Genomic DNA, 17,322 nt, shown 5'->3' on the forward strand with positions numbered 1-17,322 from the left:
TCTGTTCCCAGTCCACCTGCCCTCTTGCACTGCCTATAACCCTTCTCTGTTTGCGAGCTACCTTCCTCACTCTCAGTCACGTCGCTTTGATCCCCTCCCCCCAACCTATCTAGTTTAAACTCTCCCCAGTAGCCTTAGCCAACCTTCCTGCCAGGATATTGGTCCCCCTGGGATTCAAGTGCCACCCGTTTTTAGTATACAGGTCACACCTGCCCCTAAAGAGGTCCCAATGGTCCAGGAACCTGAATCCCTGCCCCCTGCACCATTCCCTCAGCCACACATTCATCCTCCACCTCACTCCATTCCTTTCCTCACCTTCCCGTGGCACAGGCAGCAATCCCGAGATTACTACCTTTGCTTTCCTCCTTCTCAGCTGTCTCCCTAATTCCCTATACTCTTTTTCCATGTTCCCTTCCCCCTTCTTACCCACATCAGCGGTACCAATATGTACCGCTACCTCCGGCTCCTCTCCCTCCCACCTCAGGATTTCTGGGACTCGCCCAGCGACATCCTGGATCCCAGCCCCAGGGAGGCAGACCACCATGCGAGACTCCTGCCTGCCTCCGCAAAATCGCCTGTCCGTCCCCCTGACTGCCGAGTCCCCGATTAATACCACCTTCCTCCTCCTTTCCTTAGCCCTCTGAGTTACAGGGCCGGACTCCACCCCGGAGACACGGCCACTGCTGCTTCCCCCAGATGGGCTGTCCCCCCCAACAGTACTCAGACAGGAGTACTTGTTATGTAGGGGCACTTCCACCGGGGTGCTCTCAATCACCCGTGTTTTACCCTTCCTGGCTGTCACCCACTTGGCCTCCTCCCGTGGCCCTGGTGTGACCACCTGATGATAGCTCTTGTCTATCACCTCCTCATTCTCCCTCACCTGCCCAAGATCGTCAAGCTGCAGTTCCAGCTCCCTAACACGGGCCCTCAGGAACCACAGCTCGACACACCCCTCACAGATGTGGATGTCCGGGAGGCCAGGTGCCTCCAGGACCTCCCACATACTGCACTGCGAGCACCACACTGGCTTTACACTCATATTTCACCCTTTCTTCCGAGGTACACAGAGAAAAGTAAATTATAAATAAAAAAAATAAGAAACTCACCCCTGCTCGCCCTTTCTGCTTAAGCCCGATGAGCCAAAGCCCCTCAGTTCTCACTCAGCTCCCTCTCACTCCGCTGCCCGCTCCCAACTAGATAGTGGGGACTGCCTTTTAAACCTCCCGTGCACTCTTTTAAACCTCCCGTGCACTCTTCAGTAACAGTGAAAGCAGTATCAGTGAAAGTGACTTCTTATGCATAAATGGCAATCCCCATTGACCTTCTAATGCCATCTGAGCAACATTCAGCTCAAGAGTACCAACCTGGTTATTAGGTAAGCTTGGAGTAACTGAAGGTATTGGTTGATCATTCGCATTTTCCATTTGCTGAACTTCTCCATTCACTCCCTGAATTTTTTTGTCAATTTCCAACTCTTCAGTAACTGGTGTTGAAACAGAATGAAGTTTTCTTCTGAGCTGAAGTAACTCAAATTTTTCAACATTTTCTTTGGTCAGCAAAGCAACTTTCTGAATGCGTGGATAAACATGAAAATTAGTATTGCTTGCCAATGCATATTTTTCATGTTCTCCCAAATGGTAAATTTCAGACAAAGGTAGCTGGTTCTTGAAGTTAGGAACTTCTAATGATTCCATCTGTTTTGTCTCTGAGTCTGGGAAGACTGTTCCATGAAGACCATTAGTGTAATTATTGTTTATAAAATCATTCTGTACTGGCTCGCTTTTTATTTTGTCAATTATTGCTGTGGAGGCAAGCAAGGTCTGGCCTGGTGGGGATGTTGGACAGGAGGATGGCATGCATTCTGATGTTTCTATTTCACTGAAGGTTTCATACACAGTAACATGTGCATTTCCTGTTTCAGTATTCATGCTCGTACTTGTAGACCTAGATGATTCGGAAGGCCACTGAATATCTGAACAACGGGCAAAAGAGAAACAACCATCACGACTGCAGAATGGAATGGTTTCAAAACCAGGAGTTGGCACTGGAGAAAGTGGGTCGCAAACTTGGCTTTGTAATGTAAAGTAAGGTGCCAGATTATTTATATTGACGGATGGTATTTTTCTCATTGATGTTTCAGTATTGTAAGAACTTTTGATTGTTTGTGTACTGTAATTAAGAGATGACTCAGGACTTGATCATCGTGAACGTGCCATTTTGGCATCCTCACCACCTGTTATCTTTGACATAAGTGCTTCATCCTTTCTAAATTGTGACGGTGATACAGAATATTTCTCACTCTTGTAACTCCTGGAATCAGCTTCTTTCAGTGCTGTCTTACTTCTTGGTCCTGAACAATATTTGTCCATTGTGTTACTAGTAACTGTGCACTGCTCATCAGTACTTCGCCATGTAATGCTCAGAGTCATCCTCCATATTTCTTCAGAAGAGAACTGGTCAGATGTGTTTGTTCCAATCGAGGTGTAGTTTTCGAACAAATTCTGTTCTGAGCATTTTTGTTTCAAGTCTGATGAGGCGATACAGCTCTTTCCACCACCGTTTAAAGCACTGTTAAGAGAAGAGGTATCAGAAACTGAGCTGGACTTTTTGTAACTTAATTTTTCAGATGTAACTGAGCCAAATGAATGAAGGGATGTATCCTTGCCGCAATGGCGATGATGATCACGTAAAGGTATCTCATTGGAGCTTTGATGTAATGCTTTTTCATTTAGTGCTCCTTCACCTTCTTCAAACTTTGACTTGTCAAATTCTTCTCTTGCATTACGTTGTTTTCTGTTTAGTTGCAATACATACAAGTCAACACATTAAAAATAATTCAAATTATCTCATCAATATATATTAACAGAACAATGTTATACAGGCAACTTCTCACAAATGTACATTTTAAAGAACAAGTACAAGATTTAGTAGATTGTCACTCTGTTTCATAGGGCTGAATTTTCTGGTCCTGCCTGTGGCGGGTTTCATGTTGGGCAGGAGCAGAAAATACAGAGAGAAGCCGAAAATCAGATTTCTGGCAGGAAATTAATTTGGAATTTTCCCCTCGCCGCATTCATGGTAGACAAATGGCGAGTTGGGTTTCCCACTGATCCATGACAGGAATGCCATTTGGGTACATTACCATGTCATGAATACTCAATATAAGTCTATTTGCTGGTTCCACCTTCTAATCTTGCATCACGTTAGTGAGAAATTAGATTGGTCGATACAAGGTCTGGAAATGAGTGGCATGCAGCTGCTGGGCCTCATATCGCTCGTGCTTTTGAGATGACTGCAACATTCATAATTTACTTGCAGCAGCACTACTCCAGATTCTTACCAATAACAGTGAGGCCAGAGTGGCGGAGGATGCAGGGTAACTCTGCTCACTGACACTCTCCGTACTCCAGGAGGGCATGTTCTGCAGGGCTAAGTCAGGGCTGCAGCACAAGACAGAGAACAGCATTGATACGTTTGGGAGTTGCGGGGAGGGGGAAGGATTATGGAGTCATGAGTGACAATGGGTAGTAGTGGAGTTGGTGGGTAGAAATGGCAGGCAGAGGGGAGACTGAGTGTGGGGAAGCTGGAGCCTGATGTGGAAGACTAGAATGCAGACACAAAGCTGGTGGATGAGATCGAAGTGTTTGAATGGGAGGGAATAGACACAGACACCAGAGAGGTGCGGTGGGAGTGGGGGGGGGGGGGGGGGGCTGCGGCTGGTGAGATAGATCGCACAGTGACAAATGGAGGTGGGGGCTGGGAGAGTATAAAGAGGAAGTGGAGAGCTCCTTGAAAGAAAGTCATAATCACTAGTCAGGGCTAGGGGATCAAGGTGAGAAATGAAAAACAGTTGTTGGGCTAAGTCGACCTCACATTCGGTGAGATGTTAAAGACAGTCTTGAGGCTTCCAGGACCAGGCTACAGCACTATGCAAGACATGTACATTACTGTACTATCCCAGGGAGGGACAAAGTTTAAGTGTTCAATTTGGATAAGGTACGGCTTAGTATGCAGGGCATGAACATGGTCTTACCATCAGTGGCCATAGGCTTGTCTGGCTCAGTACTGAGTTGCAGATGGTACGGTTAGGGGAGCTTGTAAATCAGGAAAACATGATAAAGAGGGGGTAGTCAAACTTTGTGTGCGTGTGTGTGTGTGTGGGGCGTTGTCCTCGGTATATGATAGTGTACAGATCCTCAAGATTGGGAGGGGTGAGGTCTACATGGGACATATGGTATTGATGAGTTCAGGTGGCTGAAATGTTCATTACAATTACAATGGGATCTCGGGTTACTCGGAAGCTGGAGAATAAAGAACAGTACAGCACAGGAACAGGCCCTTTGGCTCTCAAAGCCTGGGCTGATCACGTTGTTCTATCTCGACCAACCGTCTGTATCCCTCTATTCCCCAGCTGTTCATATGTTTATCCAGATAAGTCTTAAATGTCGCTAACATGTCTGCCTCAACCATCTCACTTGGCAGTGCATTCCAGACCCCCACCACTCTGTGTAAAACATTTCCCCCGCACATCTCTACTGAACCTTTCCTTATAAGAATAACCAGAAGGACATTTTCCTACAATTGTGGAGTTGCAGGAAATTTGGAGGAACCCGAAAAGTGACAAGGAGAGGTTTGCAGCTCGTCTTTAAACAAAAAGGTTGCAGCACCATAGCCTGAAGTTGTTACAGTTTGAAATCAAAGCCTGCACAGCATGGGTCTGAGAAGTGTGGGAGGAGCCCAGGACTGGGTTGCTTTCAAGGGGCACCCTCAAACTGCATTGGTACTCAACATTGAAATGATGCTCGAGCTGGGAGAAAGAGAAAGATTTCCTTGAGAACCTGCAATTGGAGCCGTCCCCTTTTGATGTGTGTCAGAAAGAGACTGCAGGAGTCATCGAGTTCTTCAGGGTAATGTCCAAGACCCAACTATTAACAACTGCTTCATTAATGACCTTCCTTCATCATAAACTCTGAACTGGAGAGGTCTGGTGACGTTTACACAATGTTCAGCACCATTCATGATTCCTCAGATGAGAAAGCAATCCATGTCCATATGAACACCACTCAACAATCACCAGGCAAGAATGTTCTCTTCCTGTTGGGGAGCATTTCAGCGGTCATGGGCATTCGGCCTCTGATATTCAGGTAAGCGTTCTCCAAGGCAGCCTTCACGACACACGACGGCGCAGAGTCGCTGAGCAGAAACTGATAGCCAAGTTCTGCACACATGAGGACGGCCTCAACCGGGATATTGCGTTCATATCACACGATTTGCAATCCCCACAGTTTGACTGGACCCGCAAAGTCTCACTGGCTGTCCTGTCTGGAGACAATACACATCTCTTTAGCCTGTCTTGATGCTCTCTCCACTCATATTTGTATCTTAAAGACTTGGTTAGCTGTCAGTATTCGCATTTCAACCATTATTCATGTAAATTGAGTTTGTGTCTTTATATGCCCTGTTTGTGAACAGAATTCCCACTCACCTGAAGAAGGGGCTTAAGGCTCTGAAAGCTTGTGTGGCTTTTGCTACCAAATAAACTTGTTGGACTTTAACCTGATGTTGTTAAACTTCTTACTGTGTTTACCCCAGTCCAACGCCGGCATCTCCATATCATGACTACCAGCGACACCGCAAACTGCCACCTCCAAGTGGAGAGGATCTCCAAGAAAATCGCGCATATCGACACTGACATCAAGTTTCTACAAAGATGCAAGAAAGCAGACAAGATACCGAAAGGACTACAGATCACGAACCCACTCAGGTCAAACTATAACAGACTACGCTGAGAGACTTTGCCATCGCACCTCTCTCACACTCCTCAAACACCTCGTACACCAGCTCAACAGCAAACGCCGCAGCCTGGAAACCAAGATAGAGTCCACATTCTCAACTTGCACTCAGGATGCAGACCAGCTGCGAAACTCTGCCAAGCAGACGAGACAAAGGAACTACACCATCTACATGCACACCAAGAACAGGAAACTTGAGAAACTCGGCATCACCACCAGCAGCAACCAAGCCTCCCCCGGTACCACAGTAGAAAACAGTACCACTGCAGGGAAGTCCATTGTCAACTTGTCTGACTACACACTTCAACCAGATGAAATCGAAGTTCTCAGCTGAAGGCTTAATTTCTGCCCCACCACCAAAATAGACCCCATCAGTCTCGCAGCAGACACAGAGGAATTCATCAGGCGAATGAGGCTGCGGGAGTTCTTCCACAAACTCCAAGAGGACAACAGCAAACACAATGAGACAGACAATGAACCAGAACAGCCGACAGAGAGATCCGCAGTGCATCCGAAGAGGAAAGAGTCGAATTGGACGACTCCGGAAGGCCACTGCCCTCGACTTGACATGTATGCCCAAGCCCTCAGGAGGTGCGTCAACACCAAATTCATCAGCCGCACTCACAAGACAGCCCCGAACATCACCCAAGTACAACGCAATGCCATCCACGCTCTCAAGACCAACCGCAACATTGTCATCAAACCAGCAAAGGAGGGGCCATCATCATACTGAACAGAACAGATGACTGCAAAGAAGTGTACCGACAACTAAACAACGAGGAACACTACAGACAGTTACCCGCAGATCCGACCAAAGAACACACCCGTCAACTCAACACTCTGATCAAGACCTTTGATCCGGACCTTCAGAGCACCCTCCGTGCTCTCATCCCACGTACTCCCCGCATTGGAGATCTCTACTGCCTCCCGAACATACACAAGGCAAACACACCCGGCCGTCCCATCGTATCGGGCAATGGGATCCTGTGCGAGAACCTCTCCCGCTATGTCGAGGGCATCCCGAAACCCATTGTACAAAGAACCCCCAGCTTTTGTCGCGACACGACGGACTTCCTACAGAAACTCGGCACACATGGAGCAGTTGAACCAGGAGCGCTCCTCGTCACAATGGATGTCTCGGCACTCTACAACAGCATCCCCCATGACGATGGCATTGCTGCAACGGCCTCAGTGCTCAGCACCGACAACTGCCAGTTTCCAGATGCAATTTTACAACTCATCCGCTTCATCCTGGACCACAATATCTTCACCTTCAACAACCAGTTCGTCATCCAGACACACGGAACAGCCATGGGGACCAAATTCGCACCTCAATATGCCAACATCTTCATGCACAGGTTCAAACAAGACTTCTTCACCGCACAGGACCTTCAACCGATGCCATACACTAGATACATCGATGACATTTTCTTCCTTGGGACTCATGGTGAACAATCACCGAAACAACGATATAATGAAATTCCATCCCACCATCAGACTCACCATGGACTACTCTCCGGAATCGGTTGCATTCTTGGACACACGCATCTCTATTAAGGACGGTCACCTCAGCACCTCACTATACCGCAAGCCCACGGATAACCTCACGATGCTCCACTTCTCCAACTTCCACCCTAAACACGTTAAAGAAGCCATCCGTATACACAGGATCTGCTCGGATGAGGAGGATTGCAACAGACACCTCCAGACGCTGAAAGATGCCCTCATAAGAACAGGATATGGCGCTCGACTCATCAATCGACAGTTCCGACGCGCCACAGCGAAAAACCGCACCGACCTCCTCAGAAGACAAACACGGGACACGGTGGACAGAGTACCCTTCACCTTCCAGTACTTCCCCGGAGCAGAGAAGCTACGGCATCTCCTCCGGAGCTTTCAACATGTCATTGATGAAGATGAACATCTCGCCAAGGCCATCCCCACACCCCCACTTCTTGCCTTCAAACAACCGCACAACCTCAAACAGACCATTGTCCGCAGCAAACTACCCAGCCTTCAGGAGAACAGTGACCACGACACCACACAACCCTGCCACAGCAACCTCTGCAAGACGTGCCGGATCATCGACACCGAGGCCATCATCTCACGTGAGAACACAATCCACCAGGTACACGGTACATACTCTTGCAACTCGGCCAACGTTGTCTACCTGATACGCTGCAGGAAAGGATGTCCCGAGGCATGGTACATTGGGGAAACCATGCAGACGCTGCGACAACGGATGAATGAACACCGCTCGACAATCACCAGGCAAGACTGTTCTCTTCCTGTTGGGGAGCACTTCAGCGGTCATGGGCATTCGGCCTCTGATATTCGGGGAAGCGTTCTCTAAGGCGGCCTTCACAACACACGATGGCGCCGAGTCGCTGAACAGAAACTGATAGCCAAGTTCCGCACACATGAGGACGGCCTCAACTGGGATATTGGGTTCATGTCACACTATTTGTAATCCCCACAGCTTGCCTGGACCTACAGAGTCTCACTGGCTGTCCTGTCTGGAGGCAATACACATCTCTTTAGCCTCTCTTGATGCTCTCTCCACTCACATCACATTGTTTGTATCTCAAAGACTTGATTAGCTGTAAGTATTTGCATTCCAACCATTATTCATGTAAATTGAGTTTGTGTCTTTATATGCCCTGTTTGTGAACAGAATTCCCACTCACCTGAAGAAGGGGCTTAAGGCTCCGAAAGCTTGTGTGGCTTTTGCTTCCAAATAAAACTGTTGGACTTTAACCTGCTGTTGTTAAACTTCTTACATATGCAGCAAGACAATGGACAATATCCAGGCTTGGGCCGACAAGTGGCAAGTAACATTCATGCCAATAACCATCTCCCCATGACATTCAATGGCACTACCATCGCTGAATCCCCCACCATCGACATCCAGGGATTTAACAATGATCAAAGCCTGAACTGGATTAGCCATATAAACATAATGACTATAAGAACAGGTCAGGAGCTAGGAATACTGTGGCAATTCACCTTTTGACTTCCTTCCCCAAGGCCTGTCCACAATCTACAAGGCATAAGTCAGGAGCGTTATAGAATATTCTCCCCTTATTTGGACTGCTAATAACTTCTTCAAGAAGCTCAACACCATCCAGGGCAAAACAGCCCTCTTCATTGACACTTCTTCCACAAACATTAATACCTTCATCAGTGAGGCACAACGGCAACAGTACATACCATATGAAAGATGCATTGCTGGAACTCACCAAGGCTCCATTGACAGCACCTACCTAACCCACAACCACTATCATCTATAAAAAAAAGGGCAGCAGATACATAAGAACACTAAAGTTTATCTCAAACTACCTCCACATCCTGACTTGAAAGTATACTTTGTTCATTCACATCTAACAGTCCCAGGGTGGAGGAGTATTGAATAATGGAACCTGGTGCTCATTGCTGCCTTCTTGATGGCAGTGATTCAATTGAGGGGAGAAGGGCCCCGCACCGTCTAGCCCATCTTCCAGAGGAGGCCTCGCCTGAGGTCCATGGTTCAGGGGAGCCCCAGTGCCACCCAGAGGATGAGGAGTTTAGACCCATCTAATGGAGGCCACCTGCACAACCAAGGGAATATCGAAAAGTCTCTCCTTTCTGGAGATGAGCAAAGACAATGTCACATATATCTGCATCTGTCAAGGTATGGAGTGGATCAGAATTGCCACATAGTGTGGGAGGATCTAACACCCCATGATCTGGGAGGACATCTCCTGCCAATCAAACTGAAGATCACTGGTGCACTCAATTTCTTTGTCTGAGGATCATTGCAAGCATCCAGAGGGAACCTATGCAGCATCTCAGTCCTTGGCACATAAATGTATCGAGCAGGTGACATATGCCCTCTACAGAAATTCACATGTGATGAAGCTATTCAGGCTGTTCGATTTCTGGGGTTTGCAGCGATCTCAGGATATGCTCGAGTTCAAGGTGCAGATTGCACACATATAGCTTTGAGAGCTCCATGGCAGCAGCTCTTGATGTTCATCAACAGGAAAAGGTTTCACTCACTGACCATTGGTGTGCAATCATCGGAAGGACATAGAACATGTTTGTAACAGGTACCCTGGGAGTTCCCATGATTCACATACATCCTGAGTCACTCCCAGATACTTTGCATCGAAGGGACTCAGTAATTACAGGGCTGGCTGCTTGGGGATAAGTGGTAACGAATCAAACAATGTCTCTAGACACCCACGTGTCGTCCTCAGAGTTCCTCAGTGGAGAAGTGTATCTGATGCATAAATTGACACAATCCATCATCGAGCAGACCATTAGCACCTTAATCCAAAAACATCACTTTGAATGTTTGGACCGCTCAGGTGGGGATGGGGCTCTGCAAGAACCTGCAGAAGGTACCCCACATAATCATAGTCTACTGTGCTCTTCAAAACCTGGCGCTTCAAAGGGGGTCCCTGGCCAGAGGAAGATATGGAGAAAGTTGATAGCTTCTTAGATGATGAAGGACAGGAAGGGCTAAAATCTAAAGACAGAGATGAGAGTCAGCACCATGTGAAGATACAACCGAAGAAGTATGATGTGGAAGATGATGTAATTAAGTGGTTTGCAAGGCCATTTCATGCATGGATGTCAGATTTCCTTCCCTAAAGTGAATATTAGTGAATTAGATAAATTTTTAAAACAATCAAGTGGTCACCATTACATGACTATCTTTTTATTCCAGATTTACTAACTGAACTTGTTAGTAATTCCACCAGCTGTTGTGGTGGAAAATGGACTCGTGTTCTGGTATCTGGATTACTAATTCTGTGACATTACCACTGTAAGGGGAAAAATACAAGGGAGCACACTTTAAAATGGCAATACAAGAAAGCACACTTTAAAATGGCTGCCTGGCATATAAAGGGTTAACTGGGAAAGCCAAAAGAGCAGACACAGGCTCCTGCTGTTCAGAAAAACCTAACAGACAAGCCATTTCCAAATCACAGGCAGTGACTCATAGCAAACAAACACCTCAGGAAGCCAAAGCCAAGGGTCAAGACATCTTTTAAGATAAGGAAACCCCAAAACAAAGAGCTTAGATTAATGTTAAAGGAAGGCGGGAAATATGAATGCGAGGGAACCGATTAGCACCTGAATGAGACGAAACTAGCCATTGATAGACCCATTCATAAAATGTTAAATGTCTATACCTGTTTGTACTCTTGTAAACATGGGGAAATGTACCCATTCATGAAATGTTAAATACTTGTACTCACTTAAACAATGTGATAATCTTCGAATCACCGGTATGCCCATTGTGTAAAGGGTATAAAATTGAACCGCTCCCGGTATACAATTGAGAAAAGGTGTTCTACGAACATAGTGCCTTCTCTCCCGGGGCTCCGTTTAATAAATCGTATTTTCTGAATCTCGAAGTCTGACTACTAGTGGATTTTTCCCACAACAATTGGCGTAGTCGGCTAGGATCCTATTACTGGTGAGATCGATTGGCCACGGTCGCAACCGGGGTAGAGATCGCGGAATCTGTGACAGTCAGACTGGATCAGGAAATACGGTTCATAAGGGGAAACATTTGTACTGTTTATTGGTGATAAGATTTGTTATAGTGATAAGTACTAACTGCTGATAGGAATAAGAATAACTGTGATTTGTGCTGATCAACAAAAGGACAAGGTAGTGCCTGTCTCAAAACCTCTGCCTTAGACTGGCTATTAAGAGCAGAAATCTGCCACGTGAAGGTCAGGAATTGAAGTGAGTGAGAGACACCAAGGGCACTAAAGGATTGTGAAGCACAAAAGGGCAGAAGTCGGTTTAACATCACCCTCTGTAGTGGCGAACAGACGCAGAGGTGCCAGCTGATTGCATGAAAGTTATTGAACAGTTGGGAACTGTACTGTCAATGTGGTGAAAAGCGGGGCGGAACAGGAGTTTGATCAACTCTGACCTAAACCGAAATCCGGTGGAGAAGCACATTGCCGAAGTGGTAATCGTGGAAGCCGTGAGTATAACTTAAAACCCTGTAACGGCAGTAAAACACGGTGTGAGAATAGCAATAGTGGCCTGGGGTAGTGAAGTCCCTACGGTAGTTAGCACACTTTACTAAAGAATAATCGTGGCCGGGGTTAGTGAAGTCTGCGAAATGGCAGACAGTGAAGTTAAAAGGGGATCTGCAGGTTCCCTGATTGAAATCTACATGACAGACAGGAAGGAGTTAATAAAGAGAATGCAAAAGGATGGCTGGGATACTTCTCAAACCTTAGAGCAGCAGAGAAAGTGGATAGATAAAGTAAAAAGAAACAGAACGAAGAAAATAGGAATAACGTTAACACATCAGTTAGCAGGTCTAATTGAACAAACAATTGCCTCTACAAGGAAATGGAGAGAGGACAAAGAAAGAATTAGAGAACTAGAATCCCAAGTGAGGGAATTGGAAAAACGAAATCAGGTTTTAGAAAGGCAAGGGGGAGGAGAAACTGATCCTCTACCTTCTTATGAGTCTACCCAGCAAGGGCCAACGGCACCTTCAGAAGAGTGGGAACAGCTGGAACACAACTTAGCGCCCATAACTAGAGGGGGGACAGCAGCGCGACCCAAGGCAAATTATAAACCCTTTACCCCAGGGGAAAGACAGCAGATAATGGCTTCCCTGGGCAAATTACAAACCAGAAGCGCGAACACTACATTCTGGGAAGAATTAGACACAATCTGGGTAGGACATCAATTACACCTAAGAGACGTACACCAGCTGGTCAGGGCAGCCTGTCCAGCGGATAAGTGGAGGCAGGTAGCAGGGGGACCCGTTGCCCCTATAGCACAGGATTATAATGGGGGACGGTGGACACATGTAATCCCCCTAACAGCAGAAATAGATGTCCAACAGGCACCCTTCTTACAGTTTAAAGAAGAAATTCAGAGGGTCTTAGGGAATGCTCCCACTAACTGGAGCAGAATTACCACCACAAAGCAGCTAAAAGGAGAAGGAGCCTCTGAGTATGGGGAACGATTGTTCCGAATATACCAAGAGTGCTCAGGACATGGGAATCCAGGGCGAGGAGATCGAGCGTTCATCCAGGCTTTTAAGGATGGACTCTCTAGTTCTCACCAGGTCATCCTAAAAATGGGAGTGATTATGTCCCAAGATTACGATGAATTGGTAGAATGGGCTAGTGGCATACCTGCAGATGGATAGGAGAGATCTTAGTTTTTGTATTTCAGTGTGTTTGTGAGATCTGGTAGCCTGTCGAATGTAGGTGGTTGTTGTTGTAATTAGATTGAGAGCAGGGAGTCGGAGAAGCCTCTTTGTTCCTGTGGAGTGTTTGCTGCAGGCAGTGGGTGCAGTGTATTGCACCTTGGTTTAGCCTCAGGGGGCTGGGAGAGTGTTAAAACTGTAAAGATTAAAGTGATAGGATTTCTTGAATTTACTTCTGTTTTGAGTCAATTACAGTTTGGAAGAAAGAAGAATAAAAGCGACTGTCTTAATCAATGTTCTGTATTCTCTTTGAATGTTTTACACTCATCCCAGTCTGAAATGATAAGTTTGAATGAAAAAGGATGTGCTGTGGAATGACTTTTGGAAGCTTCCATGTGTGTGTGTGTGTTTAAACAAAGTGGTTGCGTGGATGCTTTGTTGTTGTTTGCTTTAATGTTTTAATGTTAAGAAAGAATTTAAATCTTGAATGAAAAAGGATGTGCTCTTTCCTTTGTCTTGAAGTAGAAATTATAAGAGTTAGTTGAGGAGTTAAGAAAAGAAAATAAGTTATTTTGTGGAAAGGTAGAAAAGCAGGGACAAAAGACTAAGGTAAATATATTGTCTATGAGTCAGTTTAAAGTATACCAAGTCAGTGAAATACAGTATTAATCGCAGAATATCGCGATTTGCGAACGTCAGATAGTTTAGTATTCTGAACTAGTTAAAATTATGTACTGCCGTCGGAATTTCATGAGCCATCAAGGTTCAAGGTTTGCCAAATATAAAAGCACTGCAAAGCTTAAAATCTAGCCAGTTAAGAAACCAAAATGTTCCTAATCAAATAACTGGTATGTATTGTACCTGCTTTGATTTTGATTCGGCGCCTGTTACTTTTCCTAGAGTGCGGGGGTTTCGATCTGGAGCTCAGTTTAAAAATAGAAACGGCTTGAATTAAAACGGTTTGGATATCACGGTTACGATGTGTAAAGTGGTATGATACAACTGCCGCTTGATTGTTGATATTATACAGTATAGCACTGCCATATAGACACAAGAATAACATCAAATCCTGAAAAGCCTTAACCAACTTTGTATGATATATTCATATACTATATTGTGTATTGATAAAGACATAATTATTTTGTGAAGTACTGTGGTGTAGCGCTTGCACGCAAACAAATGATCAAATTAGAGATAATGTAAGAGCACATCATATAAAGATCGGAACTGAATGGCATGTGATTTTAATGGGGAAAGCGATGTCTTTTGATAAGAATGAATGGATGTCCAACTGCAGCCAAAAAAGGCCAGTACAAAGTGTTATTTAATTCACACTAAGCTTGCTATGGAAGGGGGATATATAGTTAAAATGTATAATGCACTAGCTAAAGCCATACAAACATCAGGGAGAAGGTGGACAGAGTATTGCCCACTATTTTAAAGAAATTAAGAGCTACCACAAACCAGACAGCCAGATTAACCCCTTATGAACTAATGACAGGACGGGTGATGCAACTACCAGAAAGCATCATAACAGGTGGGACCGATGTCGGTCCACTAAAAGATAAAATCAAGAGATACGTTCTGGACCTGAGCACCCAGCTAAAAGGGATGCGCAAATTGGTAAAAGACAATCAGGAAATAAAAGACGCAGAGAAAGAGCTTGAAATGCTCCCTGACGTCCCAACAGCGGGAAGTCGCGTCCTAGTGAAAACATTACCCGACAAACCAGGGTTTGCACCAAAGTGGAATGGGCCACATGAAATTATAATTAGTGGGGACACCTGTGCCTGTATAGACATAAGAGGGAAAGGTGTCTGGAAGCACTGGACGCAGCTGAAATTATACAAAGGAGATAAGTAGCTAAATTGATGAACTAACAGAACTGCTTTCCTCAACACAGGCAAAGACTGCAAGCAAGAGCCGGCGTGCGCGGGTTAATAAATGAAATAACTGTAAAAAATTGAATTGTAGTGTTAAGTTTTATAACTGTTGCGAATATGTATGTAATCGCGTATGTAATTGTATTATTTTGCGTTGTGGCAACTGTAAATCTGACTGGGCTAGAAGATAACTTGTTTTACAAAGCCCACATACATTTACATGGGAATCGAACTGTATGTTACCCATTAACACAATCTGTAGAAGCCCTATTTGTAGCCACCCCTGGGTGGACCCCTCATGACTTATATACTGTAGATACATCAGAGACACCCTGTAAGGGACAAATTGGCAAATATAAAAGAGGTTTACAGGGGAGATGTGTGGGACTTGTAAACCCCACAAATCCTACATGCGAGGGGTCCCAACAGGAGGGAGGAAAAGCTTGCCCAGACACTGCAAGCTATCCGCTTTGTTTCACGGGGCAGGGATGGGGATGTGCCTATGCCTTAGTCCCTAAGAATGATTCTTGTGTACAGACACATTGTGTCCGTCAACATTGTCAGATTAACAAGGGACAGATTACTTGTATTTGTGACGAATGGAAATGTTTAAATATAACCGCGGGAAGACAGTTTATTTGCGGGCAATGTAATGGGACTCACGTAAGCTCAGCCAAATGGACATTCCCCTTTGATACTTACCAGGTGGTGGGATCAAACGGGAAGCCAAATAAACTGAACAATTGGCAGTATGAGCAAACTCACAATCGGGACACTAAATGTTACCGGGCTAAAAAGGGGTATGTATTCCTCTTCAATGGTACCTACATGACAGAAACACCAAACCTCCCAAACCGTTTTGCGGTAGGAACAATCGGGCCACTGACTGTTCCATGCCCTCAGAAGGGGTACATTCGGAGGAGAATAGTAACCCGGGCTATTAGCAGGGAATTCTGCGCTGACTGGGAAGCCCCGGGTACACTGGGATCCTCACTGGAGTATGGGTTCCTCGGAGCTTTATCTCTAGGAGGGTCAGCTGGGGTAATTGGAGCAAAGAATAGAAACCATATTGTTTGTGGGCTAACAATCCTGGGAAACAGCACTTCAAAAGCATTGGAGGCTGTCAACCAAGAAATGGCTGAGTTAAGATTGTATGCTCAGCAGACACGATACGCGGTGGACTACCAGTTAGCACAAGGGGGAGTATGTGCCATCATAGGCAACAAATGCATAACCCATGTCACAGATGAGTCTTACAATATTACACAGGTCATCAATGACATCAGGACACAACTTGATAACTTTAGACAGGGACCCAAAAGAGGAAGTAGTTGGCTCACATGGCTGGTGGGAGAATCCTGGGAATCGTACCTGTTACATGGGTTGATTATACTCATTGTCATTATACTTGTCTGTTGTCTGACTGTGGGATGCCTTAAAGCCTGTTTTAAAATAATGTTGACAAGAATTGTGCCAGGAGCCAGTGTGTACATCGAAGAAGAACCCCTAATGAAGATTCCCGAAGACGTCAGAAGAAATGAAGATACTGGAAGAAATAAAGACATCGAAAGAAGCAAAGAAGGAGAGAAGAACGAAGACCTGTATATGTGAATGTATGATTGTTGGTCTGGGGATTGTTCAAGCTATAATCCGACCAAAAAGGAGGGACTGTAAGGGGAAAAATACAAGGGAGCACACTTTAAAATGGCAATACAAGAAAGCACACTTTAAAATGGCTGCCTGGCACATAAAGGGTTAACTGGGAAAGCCAAAAGAGCAGACACAGGCTCCTGCTGTTCAGAAAAACCTCACAGACAAGCCATTTCCAAATCACAGGCAGTGACTCATAGCAAACAAACACCTCAGGAAGCCAAAGCCAAGGGTCAAGACATCTTTTAAGATAAGGAAACCCCAAAACAAAGAGCTTAGATTAATGTTAAAGGAAGGCGGGAAATATGAATGCGAGGGAACCGATTAGCACCTGAATGAGACGAAACTAGCCATTGATAGACCCATTCATAAAATGTTAAATGTCTATACCTGTTTGTACTCTTGTAAACATGGGGAAATGTACCCATTCATGAAATGTTAAATACTTGTACTCACTTAAACAATGTGATAATGTTCGAATCACCGGTGTGCCCATTGTGTAAAGGGTATAAAAATGAACCGCTCCCGGCATACAATTGAGAGAAGGTTTGCTACAGACCATGTGCCTTGTCTCCACGGATCCGTTTAATAAATCGTATTTTCTGAATCTCGAAGTCTGACTACGAGTGGATTTTTCCCACAACACCACTATGTTAATTTACTTTGATTGGAGGATAAATACATAACAAATTACATTCAAAATAATGTGATGGGATCTTTTACTTTCACTTGAGAGCAGACGGGACCTTGGTTTAACATCTTATCCTGAATCTGACACCTCCGTCAATGTACTCATGCAATGCAGCATCCAGGAGTT

The 17,322-nt window shown here is 45.2% G+C and overlaps 2 protein-coding genes across 5 annotated transcripts in view; one reads left to right on the top strand and one right to left on the bottom strand.

Annotated features, from left to right (window-relative positions):
* Nucleotides 1-17,322, top strand: part of LOC144499588 (uncharacterized) — a 312,004-nt gene that overhangs the window by 55,606 nt on the left and 239,076 nt on the right. The window lies entirely within an intron of this gene.
* LOC144499587 (tripeptidyl-peptidase 2-like) overlaps nt 1-17,322 on the bottom strand; it is an 87,969-nt gene that overhangs the window by 5,728 nt on the left and 64,919 nt on the right. For 2 of the 4 annotated variants that reach the window (XM_078221710.1, XM_078221711.1), the window contains exon 9: nt 1,365-2,793. The exons of the other annotated variants lie outside the window; for them this stretch is intronic. The gene's annotated coding sequence lies outside the window, so the exon portion shown is untranslated. The remainder of the gene's footprint in view (nt 1-1,364; nt 2,794-17,322) is intronic. 4 annotated transcript variants of the gene reach the window in all.

The sequence above is a fragment of the Mustelus asterias genome, chromosome 10 (assembly GCF_964213995.1).
Source record: "Mustelus asterias chromosome 10, sMusAst1.hap1.1, whole genome shotgun sequence".
Classification (NCBI taxonomy): Eukaryota; Metazoa; Chordata; class Chondrichthyes; order Carcharhiniformes; family Triakidae; genus Mustelus; species Mustelus asterias.